Consider the following 19,405-nt stretch of genomic DNA (forward strand, 5'->3'; position numbering starts at 1 on the left):
TTCCTGACCTTGCTGCAGCTCCTAGCTATTTGACCTTGCTTCATACTGACCCCGGCTTACTGACTACTCTCCTGCTCTGCGTTTGGTACCTCGTACATTCCTGGTTTGACTCGGCTCGTTCACCTCTCTTGTTGCTCACGGTGTTGCCGTGGGCAACTGCCCCATTTCCCTTTGCCTGTGTCCCCTTGTCTGTTTGTCTGTCGTGCACCTACTGAGCGTAGGGACCGTCGCCCAGTTGTACCCCGTCGCCTAGGGCGGGTCGTTGCAAGTAGGCAGGGACTGAGTGGTGGGTAGATTAGGGCTCACTGTCTATTTCCCTACCCCCCTGCCATTACATAATCACAAGCCCCATATACCTAGGCTACCCTGGTCCCTCACTCTATTATGGACCCCCTTGCGACCCTGGCTCAGCAAATGCAGGGTCTCTCCCTACAGGTCTAGGCCCTGGCTCAGAGGGTCAACCAGCCTGACGCTGCCATGGTAGTACCCCTCACCTCTTGAACCCCACCTCAAGTTGCCTGACCGGTTCTCAGGGGACCGGAGGACTTTTCTCTCCTTTCGGGAGAGTTGTAAGCTCTACTTTCGCTTAAAGCCCCACTCCTCAGGTTCTGAGAGCCAGCGGGTGGGTATAATTATGTCCCGGCTCCAGGAAGGGCCCCAAGAATGGGCCTTCTCCCTGGCTCCTGACGCCCCTGAACTTTCCTCCGTTGACCGTTTCTTTTCTGCTCTCGGACTCATTTATGACGAGACTGACAGGACTGCCTTTGCCGAGAGTCAGCTGGTGACCTTACGTCAGGGTAAGAGACCTGTGGAGGAGTATTGCTCTGACTTTAGGAAGTGGTGCGTAGCTTCTCGGTGGAATGACCCTGCCTTAAGCTGCCAGTTTAGGTTGGGTCTGTCGAACGCCCTGAAAGACCTGCTAGTTAGCTATCCCTGTTCTGACTCCTTAGACCAGGTTATGGCTTTAGCGGTACGACTTGACCGACGTCTCAGGGAACGACAACTTGAACGGTTTTGTGTTTTCCCCTCTGACTCCCCCATGATGCCTCCCGAGGTCCCGTTGCTTCGCTCTACCACGGAAGACTCGGAGGTACCTATGCAACTCGGGGCCTCCGTGTCCCCCCGACAACGTAGAGAGTTCCGCAGGAAGAATGGTCTCTGCTTCTATTGTGGGGATGACAAACATCAAGTGAACACCTGTCCTAGGCGTAAGAATAAGCAGCCGGAAAACTTCCGCGCCTAAGTGATCATCGGGGAGGTCACTTGGGCGCACAGGTATTTCCCGTAAATATGAAACGTAATAAAATCTTGCTTCCCTTTCAGGTCTCTTTTGGTGGTAGGTCTGCTACCGGCAGTGCCTTCGTGGATTCAGGGTCTTCTGCTAATATCATGTCTGTGGAATTTGCTATGTCTCTAGCAGTGGCGGATTAAGTAGACCATGGGCCCTGGGCTGTTACCCAAACTTGGGCCCCCTTCCTCACCGCCGCCCTGCCGTAACTATTTTTAACACTACTTTTTTGGGCAAGCATTAACAGTATTACGATTTCCCTTGTCACAGGGCTGTGTCCCTACATACTGAGAGTATCACACTGTGCAGGGACACAACCTCCTGACAAGGGGAATTGTCTATCAGTCCTGGACTGCAGAAAGACTTTTTGTGAAATACAAGGATTTCCTATAATAAACATGTCAGGAGAGGTGACAGATTCTCTATAAATCTAGTGACTCACAGGTGACGACGTCTCAGATTCTAGTAGTTTTTTTCCTCTTTTCTTCTCCATCCGGTCCAGCGCTCATGACGACTTCTCCCGGCCATGACTCATTTCTGCAGAATTTGCCACTCAGACGTCTCCTCACTTTTCCAACATTTCCACACCTATAAACGAAAATAAAGTTATCATGGTGCCACATACTGTGCCCCTAAATATAATAGCACCAAACACTGCGTGCCTGAATATAATAATACCACACACTGTAAAACACCACATACACACATCCCCCTGTACATAGTGCCACACACAGCCCCTGTAGATATTATACACCCCCATAGATATGGCCATACACAGCCCCCTCTATATATCACACATCCCCCCCGTAGAGAGCGTTACACACAGCCCCATATAGATAGTGCCATACAGCCCCCTGTAGAGAGCGCCACACAGCCCTCCCCCTCTTGTAAATAGCACCAAAAAGCCCCCCCTATAAAGAGCGCCACACACATACCACTGTGGATAGCACTACACAGCCCCCCCTTGTATATAGTGCCACACAGCGCTCCCCCTTGTATATAGTGGCACACAGCGCTCCCCCTTGTATATAGTGCCACAAAGCACTCCCCCTTGTATATAGTGCCACACAGCACTCCCCTTGTATATAGTGCCACACAGCGCTCCCCCTTGTATATAGTGGCACACAGCGCTCCCCCTTGTATATAGTGCCACAAGGTTATGTACACATTTAAAAACTTTATATCATAATTTTATATATATATATATATATATATATATATATATATATATATATTAGTATGTGTGTGATTGATTGATTTTATTAAAAAATATTTTCACTTTTTGAGATACAGCTGCTTTGTATCCTGTATCCGTCAGGTCAGCAGGACTGACAGGATCAGTGACACGCAGGATCCACCTCAAATCTATCACATCTAAGATTATAATTTAGCGCAGGGCCCGTTTCACTGATCCCGTCAGTCCTGCTGACCTGACGGATACAGGATACAAAGCAGCTGTATCTCAAAAAGTGAAAATATTTTTTAATAAAACATAATTACAAAGTTGCACCAAACACATTTTTATAAAAAATAAATAAAAACGACGTGATTTTTGCGACGTTTTTTCCGTAGACAATGCAGGTTTCGTTTTTTATCGTTTTTATGCACACCTTTTTTGCTATTTTCGAATTTTTATTCATAAAGTTTGAAAATAATAGTAAAAAAATAAGCTTTTTTACGTTTCAGCTATTTTTTTGGGTAATAACATAGTTTTACCCTAAAATAGACCTGTTATTTGTGATCGTCATTGTTTACCGTAAATTTTAATATATTACATGTCTATATTAGGGTAATTGGGTCAGCGCTAGTGTTACAACAATGATTGGCGGGGGGAACTGTTTTTTTGGGGTGGGTATTTTATGTGTATTTATTATTTAATTTTTTTTTGCACTTTACTTTATTATTTTTTTATTACTATGGTCTGTCCCTCAAAGGTCAAAAAAGACCTTTGGGGAACTTTATATATATTTTTTTCTTTCTTTTACACCATGTTTTTCCACTGTAACTGGAGCTGCACAGCAGCCCCAGTTACAGGGGAAATCAGCCCTCTCATAGTGACTATTGTCACTAATAGGGCTGTGCTGGGTCTAGTTAGACCCAGCAACAGTCTGTCACTAACGGCACCCGGCGATCATGTGACCAGTCACATGATCACCGGGAGGAATAGAGACAGTGCCGCTGCTGCTGTCTTTATTCCTATACACAGCGTTCATTGAACGCTGTGTAAGAAGACATCGGAGAAGACAGAAGCAGCTTCTGTCTTCTCCTCAGGGTCCCCGGCAGTCACTGACAGCCGGAGACCCGACATTCAGCTGCCCGATCGCGCGGGCAGCAAGTTAAAACCCGAGCCGTAGAAAGTCTATGGCTCTGGTTTTAAGGACCCGTCCCTGACCGCTGGCCGTAAAAATACAGCCAGCGGTCGGGAACCAGTTGGGAAGGAGGATAACTAACCTCAGCGCCGGTGACCGCCCGCCCGGCTCTTCTCTTGCAGCTTTGGAGTAACAGAACAGCCGTCCGTCGCTGTTCTGTTACTCAATGGCGGCGCCCGCACTTGTCAGGGAGGCGTGTCCTAGCCCTTTCCCGGCCAATTCCCTGCTCCTCCCCTCCTCATCTTCGGCAGTTAGATAGCTAGCGCGCTGAATAGGTACCTTAGTAAGATGATGTGCGGTTCGGGCTGCCATGGGCCACCTGGGAGCCTCGGGCCCCGGGCGGAAACCCGAATCGCCCATATGATAATCCGCCACTGGTCTCTAGCTATGCCTTTGATTGATTTGCTTAAACCTGTCCCGGTAGTGGGTATTGACTCCACTCCTCTTGCTAATGGTTATTTTACTCAGCATACCCCTGTTTTTGAACTCCTTGTTGGCTCCATGCATTTGGAGCAGTGCTCTGTACTGTTGATGCAGGGATTATCGTCCGATTTGGTTTTAGGCCTTCCCTGGTTGCAGTTGCATAATCCCATGTTTGACTGGAATACTGGGGAGCTTATCAAATGGGGTAATGAATGCTTGACGTCATGTTTTTCTGTTAAATCCATTTCTCCCCCTGAGGAGGTGAACACGCTACCTGAGTTTGTTCAGGACTTCGCCGATGTTTTCTCTAAGGAGGCCTCCGAAGTGTTACCTCCTCATAGAGAATACGATTGCGCCATCGATTTGGTACCAGGAGCTAAGCTCCCTAAGGGTAGGATATTTAACCTTTCTTGTCCCGAACGTGAAGCCATGAGAGAGTATATCCAGGAATGCCTGGCCAAGGGTTACATTCGCCCCTCTACTTCTCCGGTAGGTGCTGGGTTCTTCTTCGTAGGGAAGAAGGATGGTGGTCTTAGGCCATGCATTGACTACCGTAACTTGAATAAGGTCACTGTAAGAACCAGTATCCCCTTCCTTTGATTCCTGATCTCTTTAATCAAGTCCAGGGGGCCCAATGGTTCTCTAAGTTTTATCTACGGGGGGCGTATAACCTTATCCGCATCAAAGAGGGGGATGAGTGGAAGACTGCGTTTAAAACGCCCGAAGGTCATTTCGAATACCTCGTCATGCCCTTTGGGTTGTGTAATGCCCCCGCGGTCTTCCAGAATTTCATAAATTAGATTTTAAGGGATTACCTGGGGGTATTTCTTGTAGTGTACCTTGATGACATACTCGTGTTTTCCAAGGACTTGTCCTCCCACATTGAGCATGTCAGGAAGGTGCTCCAGGTCCTTTGGGAAAACAAACTGTTTGCTAAGACCGAAAAATGTGTGTTTGGGGTGCAAGAGATACCATTTTTGGGTCAAATCCTCACTCCTCATGAATTCCGCATGGACCCCGCCAAGGTCCAGGCTGTGGCGGAATGGGTCCAACCTGCCTCCCTGAAGGCGTTACAGTGTTTCTTGGGGTTCGCTAATTATTACAGGAGATTTATTGCTAACTTCTCGGTCATCGCTAAGCCTCTTACGGACCTCACTCGCAAAGGTGCTGATCTCCTCCACTGGCCTCCTGAGGCTGTCCAGGCTTTTGAGGTCCTTAAGAAGTGCTTTATCTCGGCTCCGGTGCTAGTCCAGCCCAACCAAATGGAGCCATTTATCGTGGAGGTTGACGCATCCGAGGTGGGAGTGGGGGCTGTCTTGTCCCAGGGTACCAGGTCCCTCACCCATCTCCGTCCCTGTGCCTACTTCTCCAGGACGTTTTCGCCCACTGAGAGTAACTATGATATTGGCAACCACGAACTCTTAGCCATTAAATGGGCATTTGAAGAGTGGCGCCACTTCCTGGAGGGGGCTAGGCACCAGGTAACGGTCCTTACCGACCACAAGAATCTGGTTTTCCTAGAATCTGCCCGGAGGCTAAACCCGAGACAAGCTCGATGGGCGCTATTTTTTACCAGATTCAACTTTTTGGTTACCTATAGGGCTGGGTCTAAAAATATTAAGGCCGATGCACTGTCGCGTAGCTTCATGGCCAGCCCTCCTTCGGAGGAAGATCCTGCTTGTATTTTGCCTCCTGGTATAGTCGTTTCTTCTATTGATTCTGATTTAGTCTCTGAAATTGCGGCTGATCAAGGTTCAGCTCCCGGGAACCTTCCTAAGAACAAGCTGTTTGTTCCCCTGCAACTCCAGCTAAGGGTACTTAGGGAAAATCATGACTCCGCACTATCTGGTCATCCAGGCATCCTGGGTACCAAGCACCTCATTGCCAGAAACTATTGGTGGCCTGTGTTGCCTAAGGATGTTAAGGCCTACGTCGCCGCTTGTGAGGTTTGTGCCAGGTCCAAGACTCCCAGGTCCCGACCAGCGGGCTTACTACGTTCTTTGCCCATTCCCCAGAGACCTTGGACCCATATCTCCATGGATTTTATCACCGATTTGCCTCCATCTCAAGGCAAGTCGGTGGTGTGGGTGGTAGTAGACCGCTTCAGTAAGATGTGCCACTTTGTGCCCCTCAAGAAACTACCCAATGCTAAGACGTTAGCTACCTTGTTTGTCAAACACATCATGCGTCTCCATGGGGTCCCTGTTAATATTGTTTCTGACAGAGGGGTACAATTTGTTTCATTGTTTTGGAGAGCCTTCTGTAAAAAGTTGGAGATTCTCCTCTGCCTTCCATCCTGAAGCTAATGGCCAAACTGAGAGGACTAATCAGTCTCTAGAACAATATTTAAGGTGTTTTATCTCTGTCTGTCAATATGATTGGGTCTCATTCATTCCCCTCGCCGAATTTTCCCTTAATAACCGGGTCAGTAACTCGTCAGGGGTCTCCCCCTTTTTCTGTAATTTTGGGTTTAATCCACGGTTCTCCTCCGTTTCACCTGGTAGTTCCAACAATCCCGAGGTAGAGGTCGTTCATCGGGAACTGTGCACAGTCTGGGCCCAGGTTCAGAAGAACCTAGAGGCGTCCCAGAGTATACAAAAAACTCAGGCTGATAGAAGACGTTCTGCTAACCCCTTGTTTATGGTCGGGGATCTGGTGTGGTTATCGTCTAAGAACTTGCGCCTTAAGGTCCCGTCCATGAAGTTTTCTCCCCGGTTTATAGGGCCGTATAAGGTCATTGAAGTCCTCAATCCTGTCTCCTTCCGACTGGAGTTGCCCCCATCTTTTCGTATACACGACGTGTTTCATGCCTCCCTCCTTAAACGCTGCTCCCCGTCCTGGGCTCCTTCGAGGAAACCTCCTCTTCCCGTTCTCCCCCCTGAGGGGGTGGAATTCGAGGTGGCCAAGATTGTGGACAGCAAGATGGTCCAAGGCTCCCTCCAGTACCTGGTCCATTGGAGAGGATACGGGCCTGAGGAGAGGACTTGGGTACCCGCCCGGGATGTTCACGCTGGGGTATTGGTCAGGAAGTTCCACCTTCGTTTCCCCAATAAATCAGGTCCACTTAGAAAGGGTCCGGTGGCCTCTCATAAAAGGGGGGGTACTGTAAAGGATCTGCCAGGCACAACTTCTGTCTATACGCCCATGGGTAATCAGTCTGCACCTGGTTCTATGTCTCTGAGACTGACTCCATCTTCCACCACTCAGGATGGCAGGCTTAGGAGTGGGAGAGCCTATCGCAGCCTGGCCAGATGGAGCTAGCTCCCGCCCTCTGTCTATTTATACCTGCCTTTCCTGTTCCTCCTTTGCTTGTGATTCTTCTCGTGTGGTTTCCTGGCCTTGCTGCAGCTCCTAGCTATTTGACCTTGCTTCATACTGACCCCGGCTTACTGACTACTCTCCTGCTCTGCGTTTGGTACCTCGTACATTCCTGGTTTGACTCGGCTCGTTCACCTCTCTTGTTGCTCACGGTGTTGCCGCGGGCAACTGCCCCATTTCCCTTAGCCTGTGTCCCCTTGTCTGTTTGTCTGTCGTGCACCTACTGAGCGTAGGGACCGTCGCCCAGTTGTACCCCGTCGCCTAGGGCGGGTCGTTGCAAGTAGGCAGGGACTGAGTGGTGGGTAGATTAGGGCTCACTGTCTGTTTCCCTACCCCCCTGCCATTACACCTTTGCTTTTAAATAGCTCAAAACAGAGCACCCCTTTAAGCCTCTGTCAAATCCACAATCCACCAGTAATTGTAAGCCATTACATTCATTAACTCAGACCCACACATGCAATTTAATATACAGTAGGAAGTTAATTTTAAGTTGGCAGTGGGCCTTCTTACCTACTAGGACCCCATAGGGTGCACATATAATATGTCCACCCCTGCATCAGTTACAAGTCAATACATCTACCTAGTGTTAAGATCCGATTCTTACAATTTGATGTAATTTGTGAGACTGGACTCTACTCATGCAGAGTATCATACATTCCTTTTACTACAGGAGGTTGAGACAGACATTTAGGAACCTCAACTCTCTAAGCTACATTACTAGAAAATCTTATAATGTGTCCTTATCCTGCGGTGCCTGAGGCAAATGCCTCTATTGCTCATATGTGTGAACTAGTCTCCCCAGAATGGTCAATGTCTACATCAGACAAACAGGAAAAAAACACAAATGGGGAATTGGGAGCATAATGTATATTTCATGCACATCAAACTTTAATAGAAATGAATAATCATATCCCATGTAGAGTGACAAAAGTTAACATTTATATTTACTTCTATATGTTCACATAAGATTCACATTTTTATATATCTGGTTTCCGGTTATGAATTAGGAAGGCACTGAGGCTATTTTCTGTAGCATAGTTTACAAACTTACATCTGGCTGCAGCGTTTTAGCTAAAAAAAATAAAAACTCCACCAAAAACATGATGTGTGTGAAACTGGCCTTAAAATATTTATACAAGGATTCAATAAGTTTTGCAGGAGTAGTTGCTTTTTAGGAAAACATACAAAAATATGGTAAGACTGAATTTACATAGTCTTTGATATAGTTTGCTGTATTTTGAGCCAAGCACAGGAGTATATACAAAATAGAGGAAAAGTCCTTACTGTATACTTTTTTCTACCTATTTGATACACGATTATCAATCATAAAATTATACACGGCACTCCAATTGATGCTGAAAATATATAGTCCGTTTATTTGTAATTAAGACAGCAGTTCATAAAGGCATGTATGAAGAAAATAGGTAAACAGAAGGTAATAATCAAATACTTCTTCATTTTGTTCCGTCACAAACCTTTCTCATGCTATATCTGTACATGAAAAATATTGACATCAACAACAAATCTAATATACGTGTTTACTATGCAAAATTCCATTGTACCAAACCTATATTTTACCTACTAAAATATGTAGTACAAAAGAAACAAAGAGGCAGGTAACAATTACAATTTATGTATCCACCAATAACTGAAAAGTAAACTTCATGGTTTATGGGAAATAGTGTAGCTGGAGCTGTGGCAATAAAAAAGGGCCCAATTTTATTTAATTTTTTTAAATTGTATGCCCCTTATCCTATAAAGGGTGTGACATCTTGGGGACCACTTAGCTCACAGGATCGCCATCTCCAGGGTGAGACGGTTGGCACACTTATAAAGTTCACTCCAACTCATTGAATAAAAGTTTAAATCAGCCGCAGCTAGCTTTATTGTCTTCACCTCAGCAAGCAGTGTTACAACAAAAAAACATACAAAATAAACCCTAGGCCGCAAGCCTCTAACTAACACATTCAGTGTCCCTCACTACGAGACCCTGAGCCTTGTGCGCAGCACCTCAAAACATAGGCAGCTTTACCTTACACAGTGGTGACTCTCACAGGCTAGCATGCCTGTCTTCCCCAGACTGAGAGCCCCTTACACGTTGGTGACTCTCACAGGCTAGCATGCCTGTCTTCCCCAGACTCAGAGCCCTGTGTGAACTGCACACACCTGAATTAAAGAGCCACCTCAGGAGAAGCCTACCTAGGCTCATCAGACAGCCCAAGACATGGACTGACTGTATGGAGTGGAAGCCACCCTTCTCCTTCACACTCCAGCAAACCAGGCCCTATTCCAGGCTTTACACCCAAGGAACAGCAGAGAAATCCCCCCCTTTGATAAAGGCCGTAGGACTGATCACATTTCAACCTCCCACCAGGGTCAAAGCTCCTACGTTGGGACATAATCACACTTGGAGTCACTTCTACAGTAACAGTTTGATAATCACCCGTGGTTGTATTATACGGGTGCTCCAGCAACTCTTCTATGTTGGCATGCCTGGCATCCTCATCCCTTGTAGGCACTACTAGCTTTTGCTGATCTCAGCCATATTTACATGTGTTGTGCCCTACATTCAGGGACCTTTACGCATCCATGAATTGGCTTTGTGTGCCACCCCTTGGTTTAGACACTGGCTCATTGTGTTCAGTAACACTCATCTCATGAGTTGTGGTATACCCTGTATCATCTACAACACCACTTTCAGATGCTATACTCCCCTCCATTTTGGAGTTTTGCGGCAAAGCATTTATAGGCTGGGTTCACACGACCTATTTTCAGACATAAATGCGCATAATGCGAGGAGGAGCTTTTACGTCTGAAACGACGCAGCTGTTTTCTCCTGAAAACAGTCTGTCTTTTCAGACGTAAAAGACAGTTCTCGTGTGCACATACCCATATGCTCAGACTGTCCGTCCAGAGACAATTTTTCACCGCACTGACCAGACCTCTCTGGGTTACTTCTATCAGACCCGGTAGTTTTAATCTCTGCAGCAGTGTTAGGACTCTCATCCTGATTAGTGGTAAAGCACCGCTTGTTGCCCTTAGCAACCTGTCTTGTGTTACATGCAGCTTACATTGGTTAAAGCACAAGCGGTATCAGTAACCATTGAACAAGCCTGGAAGACCACCTCTATGGCTCCCCTCACCTCCTGGGAAAGTGTGGGCGCTACATGGGTCTCAACGTCTGCATGTGAAAGAACTGCAGGGGGCAGAACTTCTAAGGGTGAAGCAGTAACCCTTCTCACACTATACATGGCAGTAGTGTCCTCGTTGGTACCATTGACAGCCACAACCTCTAGGGAAATGTTTTCATGTACATCTGGTTCCCTACCGGGCAGTTCATTAGTGACCGAGGCCACAGCCACCAGCGCACCCACCTCACTGACTACACTGTCCAGGAACTCATGTGCCTCACTTAGGGCTACATTCACACTGGTGTGGTCGCTCAAATAAAAAGGTGGATCACTGCTGCTGGATTCAGCTGACTCTGATTTGACCCCAACCACATTCTCAGACCTGTAGAGTTTATCACCACTCCACTCACACATAGCAGCAGTAAGCCCACTGTCATCCATCGCAGTAGCATACAGCTGGTGGCCATTAGGAACAGTGAACACATCACATGCAACAGTCCTGTTATTGTGAACCATAACCTCTAGGGGCACACTTGAGCCATTAGTAACCTGTTTGACATCACATGTAATATCAGTGACAGAAGCATACACTATAGTAGCATCCACTGAACATGGTTTGAAGTCTAACTCCTGTGCTTCCCCCATCCCCATGGAATGAGCGAGCGTTACATCAGTCTCAGTTTCTACAACATAGGAATGACCTGTAGGGGGCAACATTTCTAAAGGTTCTGCAGTCACATCTATTGCACCACGCACATTTTCATCACCATCATTAGGTATGGCAGGGCTGTACTCCAGGTTACCACCATCAACAATCCCAACCTCTAGGGAAATCTCAGATACACCTGGCACATCTGTTTCCCAGGACACATCCACCACACTGGGTCTATAGAACAGTTCCCTCTTCTCCAAAATGTGGAAATGTCTTCTCAGCATCTCCTGTATCAACCTCCATGAGATAACTTCCAGTTTTACTCATTTGATCATTATCCCTCGCAGGTACACAAAGCAGATGCTGGCCAGTAGCAACCATATTAGTTTCCCCCACCACGGACACGTCCTCTGGGTTACCATTAGTAACAGTACGCACATCACATGTGACACTCACTACTTTCTCAACTACGGCCCCAAGGGGCACACTTGAACTAATCCCCTCTTCTGTCTTGGCTGCTGTTTTTATAACAGTCTGTTCACACAATGCATTAACCTGCTCAGGCTATGTGACAAACTCACGGGTTAAAGACACGTTAGGCACAATTTTTGACATTTCACTGGTGTCATCACATAAACGCAGTGAATCAAATACATGTGCGTCATTTTTAGCAGGCATTTCCTGAATCACATTATCACTTGACATCATTACAACTGGTGCATTTTCCCTTTTTGGCAGTGGAGCAGCACACCCTGCAGAGGACTTTTCCCCTGTAATAGCTACAATGCTTATCGGAGATATTGCCTTTCTCCTACAACTGACAAAAATGAGGGAAGTCCCTTCCCAGCACAAACTCTTCATCAAGTTCCTGACATTTTATAAGTCTGTGCTGCACAGTCCCAAAATCAGTTTTAAAGTCAATCAGAACAGTCTCACCCAACTCAGGATCCTTCTTCACAAACAGCAAAATGTCCGGATGCACCCTCGAGAACTCTTGGCGAAGATCCAGACTGACCAGTAGTGGAATCCCACCAACCAACACTTCACGTGTTTTCTCTTGCACGCTGTCTGGCCTCCTGACCAGAGAACCATCAGGTGCACAGCCATCTGCTTGATGGCATCTCCAACAGCACTCCTTTTTCTGAACAGCCGCCACATGCTGTCGGGGTTGGTTGCTCCTAGCAACCACATCTGGGCGATTCAGCACACTTGGCTTTTTAACAGCTGCCCAACATTGCTTGGGAACACCTTTTCCATACACACAATAGTCCGCTTGAAAATATTCCCACCATGAGTCCGGGTGGTTGCCCTTAGCAATGGTCCTCATAGCTTGTATCACAGGTACGCACGCTCCGTGCTCTTCTCTGCGAACTGTCTGTAACACCTACGGAGTACCCGGCATCAATGCAGCTGGCGTTGAAAAGCCTCCACTTGGCTTGGAAGGCTGCGTATCCATGGACAGCACTTGTGCCCTTAAAGCCCCTCGATTTGCTTCCAACTATGCCAGGAACCTTTGGTTATCCTCCCTCTGCCTGGCCTTTGCTTGCACTATCTTTTTGAGGAGTTCCTCCATAAGACCCATTGCAATGGAAAACAGTCTCTTTAATTGGGCTTCTGGCCCTTTAAATTTCACTGCACACTTCTTGTGCCATTTTATTGCCCGCATTCTCCACCATGTGTGACATCTTTGGGACCACTTAGCTCACAGGATCGCCATCTCCAGGGTGAGATGGTTGGCACACTTATAAAGTTCACTCCAACTCATTGAATAAAAGTTTAAACCAGCCGTAGCTAGCTTTATTGTCTTCACCACAGCAAGCAGTGTAACAACAAAAAAACATACAAAATAAACCCTAGGCCGTCCAGCCTCTAACTATCACATTCAGTGAACCTCACTACGAGACCCTGAGCCTTGTGCCCAGTACCTCATAACATAGGCAGCTTTACCTTACACAGTGGTGAATCTCACAGGCTAGCATGCCTGTCTTCCCCAGACTGAGAGCCCTGTGTGAACAGCACACACCTCAATTAAAGAGCCACCTCAGGTGAAGCCTGCCTAGGCTCATCAGACAGCCCAGGACATGTATAGAGTGGAAGCCCGCCCTTCTCCTTCACACTCCAGCAAACCAGGCCTTATTCCAGGCTTTACACCCAAGCAACAGCAGAGAAAACACTTGCTGCTGTACATGTTTCCTGGTTGCTTAAAACCTGACAGTTTCTGCACTGTCCAGTAGCTGCACTGCTACAAGGGTTATTCCCAACATAGACATGTATGGCATATCGACAGGCATATATCCCTAAAAGCTGAGTACAATATACATAAGGGGTTGTATGATGAAGACAACCCCTGTCCATATGCCATATTATGACATATAGACATCATAGAGGAGGTTCCCGGACTCGGGATCCCACTCTATAAGCCAAAACATCTGAATGAGCCAGAACACTCTATAAGCCAGAATATCTGAAAGGCCGCCATGTAATTCTAAATTTCCCCTGCAGGGGAAGGTTTTCCACAGGTAAAATTATTGTTTTTTTGTCACATGTCGTACTTTGTTTTGGAGGTAAAATTCATATGGTTTGCGTTTATTTGTTAAAAAACAGGAATAAATGACAAGAAATGTAATTGTCTTTTTTCCCATTTTTAATTCCTATATTCTAAATGTGTGTGTATATATATATATATATATATATATATATATATATATATATATATATATATATAATGAGAAAAAGAACAGAGCAGTACAGCGACAGCAGTTGATGCAGGCCTCCTACGTTGAGGCTAGGCACCCTTGTTAATGAAATCCATATATATGGAGGCTTGACAAAGATCCCATAAAAACATTTGTTACTTATCTACACATGGTGACCTGGCCCACCGTACGCTTCAACGTCCATTTTTGTTAGAAAGTATCGGAGGCTCAACATTTCTAAAGGGGGCTCTTTCCACACCTTAAATCTACACCCCTAAATAAATACCTTATCGAGTGTATTCAAAATGGGGTAATATGGTGGATTGTTAAAGTGTAGCTAAACGTTCGAGAAACTTCTGACATGTCAAAGTGACATGACAGAAGTTTGTATTGGTGGGGGTCCGAGCACGGAGACCCCCACCAATCGCTAGAACAAAGCAGCTGAAGCGTTTGTGTGAGCGCTCAGCTGCTTTGTTTCTGTTCAGCTTTTTCCGGAAAGCCAATGTATCGGAGTATAGGCTCATAGACTTTCTATTGAGTCCGTACACCGATACATTTATTTCCGGAAAAAGCCGAACAGACACGAAGCAGCTGAGCGCTCACACGAGTGCTTCAGCTGCTTCGTTCTAGCGATTGGTGGGGGTCTCCGTGTTCGGACCCCCACCAATACAAACTTCTGACATGTCACTTTGACATGTCAGAAGTTTCTCGAACATTTAGCTACACTTTAACAATCCACCATATTACCCCATTTCGAATACACCCCATAAGGTATTTATTTAGGGGTGTAGATGTAAGGTGTGGAAAGAGCCCCCTTTAGAAATGTTGAGCCTCAGATACTTTCTAACAAAAATGGACGTTGAAGCGTACGGTGGGCCAGATCACCATGTGTAGATAAGTAAAAAATGTTTTTTTGTTTCAGGTTCCAGTCCTAGTGTGATGACGAGGACGGCATCAGTTAAACCCAGGAGATGTAAAGAATGCCTGTTCCACAAAATATGATTGTGACTGTACTTTTATTTACACCAAATTTAAGATGTGTGTAAATGTTGGTCATAGGAGCAGTTCTATTTAATTTTAGTGCGTTGCTGCCACCAAGTGGCCAAACGACAAAAGTATTTGATATTGTTCTGTTGTGTGTTATGTAGATAGGACCTGTGGTCACATGACCAGGATGTGCAGGTACTCAAGTTAGTGTTTTACTGAAGATGTGGTTGTTGGCAGGCTGTGGTGGTGCTCCCTTGGTGGTCATGGATACCATTACTAAGGTGGCAGGTTCCTTGAAGTTGAACTCTGCAGTTTGTGGACTGTGGGGGCATTAGAACGCTGTGCTCGCACATTCAGGAGGTGGGTCTAACCAGAGTTGACAAAAGTAAGTGCCCTTGTCGCCAAACGCTGTTGGGTTTATGACTGTGGTGTGGGAAGACGTTACCTGTCAGTGAGGGGGTCACAAGTGGTCTTGCAGCGGAGCAGAGCAGACTTTCAGGGCACATCCTACGTTTGCTGAGATATTGAGCTGTCAGGATGACTCAACCCTCCCCCCAGAAATGTCCCCAATTTGATAATTACAACCCTTAAAGAGGCTCTGTCACCAGATTTTGCAACCCCTATCTGCTATTGCAGCAGATAGGCGCTGCAATGTAGATTACAGTAACGTTTTTATTTTTAAAAAACGAGCATTTTTGGCCAAGTTATGACCATTTTTGTAGTTATGCAAATGAGGCTTGCAAAAGTCCAAGTGGGTGTGTTTAAAAGTAAAAGTCCAAGTGGGCGTGTATTATGTGCGTACATCGGAGCGTTTTTAATACTTTTACTAGCTGGGCGTTCTGAAGAGAAGTATCATCCACTTCTCTTCAGAACGCCCAGCTTCTGACAGTGCAGATCTGTGACGTCACTCACAGGTCCTGCATCGTGTCGGCCACATCGGCACCAGAGGCTACAGTTGATTCTGCAGCAGCATCAGCGTTTGCAGGTAAGTCGATGATACTTCTCTTCAGAGCGCCCAGCTAGTAAAAGTATTAAAAACGCCCCGATGTACTTACACAATACACGCCCACTTGACCTTTTACTTTTAAACACACCCACTTGGACTTTTGCAAGCCTCATTTGCATAACTACAAAAATGGTCATAACTTGGCCAAAAATGCTCGTTTTTAAAAAATAAAAACGTTACTGTAATCTACATTGCAGCGCCTATCTGCTGCAATAGCAGATAGGGGTTGCAAAATCTGGTGAAAGAGCCTCTTTAAGGTGTTTATCTAGGGGTGTAGTAAGCATGTTGATGGCAAAGTTTTTATAACCGGAAATAATTGGGAATTAAGTGTTGAAAAAAAATAGAAATGTATTATTTTCCTCAAACATGTATCTTTTTTGGAAATATTTTTCATACACATCACATGAAACTGGAGAAGGGGAAATGTATTACTCTGTTACTCCTTTGTTTAGAAATATGCCGTATACCTATGATTGAAGGCCACACAGAAGAGGAGTGACGTGTATTCACAAGGAAGGTATGTCCCTAGTGCATTTGTCTGTCTAATAATGCTCTGCAATTGTATCAGTGTCTAAATATTACAAACAGCAACCCGGTCTGACAAAAAGTGTCTTAGAGCAGGGAAAAAAATAAATATTCACAAGGAAGGTATGTCCCTAGTGCATTTGTCTGTCTAATAATGCTCTGCAATTGTATCAGTGTCTAAATATTACAAACAGCAACCCGGTCTGACAAAAAGTGTCTTAGAGCAGGGAAAAAAAAAAAAGCTATTGGAGTGAAGGGCAGTATATCTGTAAAGCAGGGATAGTTATGGTATGATGTTGGAGATTCCGCAGGAATGCCATGGGAAAAGATAAAATGAAGCAGGAAGTTAGCATACCCACTTTAACTTTTATTTTCAACTTTATAATATGTGCAGTTCCTTTGCCATTGCTAATGTTGCATTCAGCCAGAAATAATATATACATTCCCATGTGGGTACAGCTAGAGTAGGCTGGCAAGATAGTTGGCTTGTTGTTCTGTATGACTGGCAGAGCAAGGGTCAAGGGCACCCCTCTCTTGGTGCAAGAGGAAGAATGCGTTGGCCTAGTAGGCCGCAAGATGGTGGCTGCATCTGCGTTATTCGGGCCTATTGCCTTATTGTAGTTTACGGTGGCTGGCGGCTAAATAAGAAGGCCCATTGTAATGACGGGGTAGGGAGACAGACAGGTGAGCCCTAATCTACCGGCCACTCAGTCCCTGCCTACTTGCAACGACCCGTCCTAGGCGACGGGGTACAACTGGGCGACGGTCCCTACGCTCAGTAAGTGGACGACAGACAAACAGACAAGGGTACACAAAAACTAGGGAAACGGGGCAGCTGCCCACGCAGACACAGTGAGCAACGAGAGTAGTGAACGAGCCGAGTCAAACCAGGAGTGCACGAGGTACAAAACGCTGAGCAGGAGAGTGGTCAGTAAGCCAAGGTCAATAACAAGCAGAGGATCAGTAGTTCAAGCAGCAGCAGCAGCAGCAGAAGAGCCAGGAAACAAGCAGAGCAGAATCACAGGCAAAGGAGAAACAGGAAAGGCAGGTATAAATAGACAGTGGGCGGGAGCTAGCTCCGTCTGGCCAGGCTGTGATAGGCTCTCCCACTCCTAAGCCTGCCATCCTGAGTGGTGGAAGATGGAGTCAGTCTCACAGACATAGGAGCAGGTGCAGACTGATTACCCACGGGCGTCGACACAGAAGATGTGTCTGGCAGATCCTTTACACCCATATAGAACTTTTCTATGAGAACATGCTATTCATGTGTCGTTTTCGTATAGCTGGACACCTCAGGCTCACTCTTCCCTATTGCCTATACTGATCATTTCCTTTGCATTCCACCTCTAACTGCCTAACTACCTTTTTCACAGTGTGGGCTACCTCCCCAACCACTGCTTGACTCTGGGACCCTGCTACAGCTCAGGCCCTAGCACAGATACAGCCTATTCCGGTTTTCACCAGTCTTAGTATGACGCCCCAGTTCCAGCTATCTCTCTTTTCTCAGACTCCGCGCTCCGCTAGTCCGATCCAACGCAGCAACAGAAATGGTCAGTAGCGCACTCCCTCAAAAGGAGTTCAGGGCACTTCTAAGTCAGCATCTGCCTCACCTTGTTTTATAACAATATCCAGCAACCGTTGTGCCCGATGACTTTGTTGTCAGATAGACACTATCTTCTCTACATAACTTGTTCCTTTATGTCGCACATCTTGGCCGGTGAATCCACAGGCCAGTGTCACCTAGTGGGGGAAAACTTCAACACAGCAAAATCTCATATATGCAATATATCCACTCAATAGCATTTGAAGAAACGGTATGCAATTAATACAATATGACAATACAGTGGTCCCAATCTCTAGGGAATGCAATTCCCACATCTTACATATCCAAAAATAGGAGGAAAAATGTATCCAACTATGTGGAAAAATAGAGCATGTTCACATGAACACCTGTAGGGCTATATAATTAAATGTTTTTTTTTTTTTTCAGAGGGACTGTTCATCCAATGTCTCTTTAGCCCCTATATAAAGAACGAATGTGCCAAGGGACTTGGTGCACCATAAGAGGCCTCTGCACGTCAAGGTAGAAACCAAAATGTGCACAAAACAACCAATCCCCAGAAGAAAATATAAAGTGGCAATGTTCAACACCATCTGTAGGGACCGTAAAGGATCACTAGTTCCTAAACTAATGTTAGCATAACTAAAAGTATTGAGACCTGAACTAAACTTTAATAAAGCCCATAGTGGTATAAGGAACAGCTCTTTTACTAGAAAAACATAAAAAAAATCATGCCTGTATCACCATGAATATGACAGCTTTACATGGCAGGACATAGTCATAAGGAGCGTCAAAAGGAACAAAATCATCCATATTTCATCATCAATAATAAAGAAAAATGCACAGCAGGTGGTGCAAAATACAAAATGGCCCTTTTTCAAAGATATATAATTTCAGTGATTTGAAATGAGCATATTTTGAAAACTACATTCCTGAAGCTATTCACATTGGGGTGTAAGTGGTTATAATGCCTCTGAATATATATATTTTTTTTTTTGCAATATTGGGAATTAGGGCGTATAACAATTTTTTCTTCTTTTTTTCACATGTAAATTTGATTATCTATCATTAACACAGAAAGCACTAATGGAGCAAAGTGTGATGCCTGCTGCCTCCCAGTCGTGCCACACAGTGGCGGACACAGACTGCAAAAGGCCCCTGTGCAGATAATGTGCCAGGGCCCCCCCGCCCCCCCCCCCAATACCGACAAAGTTACCTAAACATATATATGCATATAAAAATAAACCTTACTAATAAAAATTATGAAGGAAGATTTATATTGTACATTTTATTACCAGTTTAGAACACAAGTAACACATTTTTTTCCGGGTTAAATTCTTATCTAAACTAAGTCCCTAAATGTGGGCAAAGAAAATGAAAAACCTATACTCACCTCCTCCGGCGCCTCCGTTCCCCCTCCGCAGCCCCTATCCCTTTCTGTGTTTACAA

At 45.6% G+C, this 19,405-nt stretch overlaps 1 long non-coding RNA gene across 1 annotated transcript in view; it reads left to right on the forward strand.

The window, feature by feature from the left end:
* LOC142743968 (uncharacterized) overlaps positions 1 to 16,387 on the forward strand; it is an 86,421-nt gene extending 70,034 nt beyond the window's left edge. Inside the window, exon 2 of the long non-coding RNA XR_012881658.1 lies at positions 16,323 to 16,387. This is a non-coding gene — a long non-coding RNA (uncharacterized LOC142743968). The remainder of the gene's footprint in view (positions 1 to 16,322) is intronic.
* Positions 16,388 to 19,405: the final 3,018 nt, after the last annotated feature.

Source organism: Rhinoderma darwinii, chromosome 1, assembly GCF_050947455.1.
Source record: "Rhinoderma darwinii isolate aRhiDar2 chromosome 1, aRhiDar2.hap1, whole genome shotgun sequence".
In the NCBI taxonomy this organism is placed as follows: domain Eukaryota; kingdom Metazoa; phylum Chordata; class Amphibia; order Anura; family Rhinodermatidae; genus Rhinoderma; species Rhinoderma darwinii.